The following is a 2,500-nucleotide window of genomic DNA, read 5'->3' as shown; positions in this document are numbered from 1 at the left end:
GTTAGCATACGCTATTGGAGCTGGAATTACCGCGGCTGCTGGCACCAGACTTGCCCTCCAATGGGTCCTCGCCCATGGGTTTGGGATGCACTCATTCCAATTGCAGGGCCTCGAAAGAGACCTGCATTGTTATTTTTCGTCACTACCTCTCCGTGTCGGAAATGGGTAATTTGCGCGCCTGCTGCCTTCCTTGGATGTGGTAGCCGTTTCTCAGGCTCCCTCTCCGGAATCGAACCCTGATTCCCCGTCACCCGTGGTCACCATGGTAGGCGACGGACCTACCATCGAAAGTTGATAGGGCAGACATTCGAATGAACCGTCGCCGCCGCGAGGGCGCGCGATCGGCCCGAGGTTATCTAGAGTCACCAAAGCGAGGCCGGGGGCGGACGGCGGCGGGTAGGCGCGAGGCCCCCCTCTCCACCGCCCGCGCACCCGCATGGGTTTTGGATCTGATAAATGCACGCGTCCCCGGGTACCCACCCCCCGCCCCGAGGGGAGAAGGGCGGCCCAGGTCGGCGCTCGTTGGCATGTATTAGCTCTGGAATTGCCACAGTTATCCAAGTAACCGGGTGGAGCGATCAAAGGAACCATAACTGATTTAATGAGCCATTCGCAGTTTCACTGTACCGGCCGTGTGCACTTAGACTTGCATGGCTTAATCTTTGAGACAAGCATATATTACTGGCAGGATCAACCAGGTAGCCCTCGCCTCGGGTGAATCGCGTGGTGGTAAGGCCCGAGAGTGCCGGAGGAGAGAGGGAAAGGACTCGGCGGAAGAGAACCCTCCCGCCCGCACCACAGCTCCGCGCCGCCTACCTACAAGCGGGCCTCGCTCCGCCGAGGCGTCACGACTGCTCGCAGGAGGGGGCACGCGGGCTAAGTGGGAGGGGGGGATTGGGCTCCCAGGTACCGCCGCCTACCCACCCCCCACCGCACACATGGAAATGAGGGGGGTCTGCCGGCGTTGGGCTGGCCGCTGGGTCGAGGCCATCACCAGGAAGGATCGTGCTTCGCAACGGGATCGAGTGCGCCGCAGATGCCGCGCGCGCCTACCACACAGCTTCCCCACCCCCAAGTCAGCCTACGCGCCCGGGATTACACCCGGGTGGTGAGGAAGAGGAGGGGGGCAAGGAGGGATGCTGCCCGGTAAGAGCGCACGCACAGCACCGACTAGCGCACTTGTTCCGTCGGTACAGGGCGGTCTGAGATCGACGGGCCATCTGAGTCTTTAACCCAAAGGAGCAAGGGTCGAGGTCTGGGTGAAGGCCCGCCTCGCCCTCCTTTCGAATGCCCAAAACGGGGAGGAACCCACCCCACCCACAGCGGTCCCCTTTGTCGGAGGACCGGGCAAGGGGCCTGCCCCTGGGGCATCGCGCACAATTCCCATCGGTCAGGTGGTGGAAGGCGGTGGCACGTAGTTACGCGCTCAAAACCTAAGTCCACTAAATCACGCCTTCCCCGAAACCTCGACGGCAGGTCAGCGATAACCAGTGACGGCTGCCCAGACCTCCGGGAGAGAGAGACCCAAGAGGTCACGTCCCGCCCGGCTGTGAACCTGAGCTCGGGGGCCATGGATAGTCAGGGTTAGCGGCCGCTTCTTGCTTCTCCCTTGCCGAATCGGGTGCCGATGGTGACCCGCGACTGACTTTGCCTTCGGCAGCCGGAGCGGTGCTGCTGGTCACCCACAGCTGACCTTTCTGGCTGGCACGCGGGGTGGCACTTCTCCCAAGCCTCAGGCAACCAGGCAAGCCAAAGCTCCACAAGCCCAACAACTAAGCCTCCGGGCAACCCTAACCCTATCCCCAAGCCCAATCCCCAGGCCTCCGGGCAGCCCTAACCCCACCCCCAAGTCTCCAGGCAACCCTAACCCAATTCCCAGTCCTCCGGGAAACCCTAACCCTAACACCCAAGCCTCCAGGCAACCCTTACCCTATCCCCAAGCTCAATCCCCAGGCCTCCGGGCAACCCTAACCCTAACCCCCCCAAGCCTCCAGGCAACCCTTACCCTATGCTCAAGCCCAATCCCCGGGCCTCCTGGCAGCCCTAACCCACCCCCAAGCCTCCAGGCAACCCTTACCCTATCCCCAAGCCCAATCCCCGGGCCTCCTGGCAGCCCTAACCCACCCCCAAGCCTCCAGGCAACCCTTACCCTATGCCCAAGCCCAATCCCCGGGCCTCCTGGCAGCCCTAACCCACCCCCAAGCCTCCAGGCAACCCTTACCCTATCCCCAAGCCCAATCCCCGGGCCTCCAGGCAGCCCTAACCCACCCCCAAGCCTCCAGGCAACCCTTACCCTATGCCCAAGCCCAATCCCCGGGCCTCCTGGCAGCCCTAACCCACCCCCAAGCCTCCAGGCAACCCTTACCCTATCCCCAAGCCCAATCCCCGGGCCTCCAGGCAGCCCTAACCCACCCCCAAGCCTCCAGGCAACCCTTACCCTATCCCCAAGCCCAATCCCCGGGCCTCCAGGCAGCCCTAACCCACCCCCAAGCCTCCAGGC

General features: G+C 63.4%; 1 pseudogene; it reads right to left on the bottom strand.

Annotated features, from left to right (window-relative positions):
* Positions 1 to 701, bottom strand: part of LOC141382096 (18S ribosomal RNA) — a 1,939-nt pseudogene extending 1,238 nt beyond the window's left edge.
* Between the last annotated feature and the right edge of the window lie 1,799 nt (positions 702 to 2,500).

The sequence above is a fragment of the Danio rerio genome, chromosome 4 (genome assembly GCF_049306965.1).
Source record: "Danio rerio strain Tuebingen ecotype United States chromosome 4, GRCz12tu, whole genome shotgun sequence".
Classification (NCBI taxonomy): Eukaryota; Metazoa; Chordata; class Actinopteri; order Cypriniformes; family Danionidae; genus Danio; species Danio rerio.
This window is presented reverse-complemented; position numbering and strand designations above follow the sequence as displayed.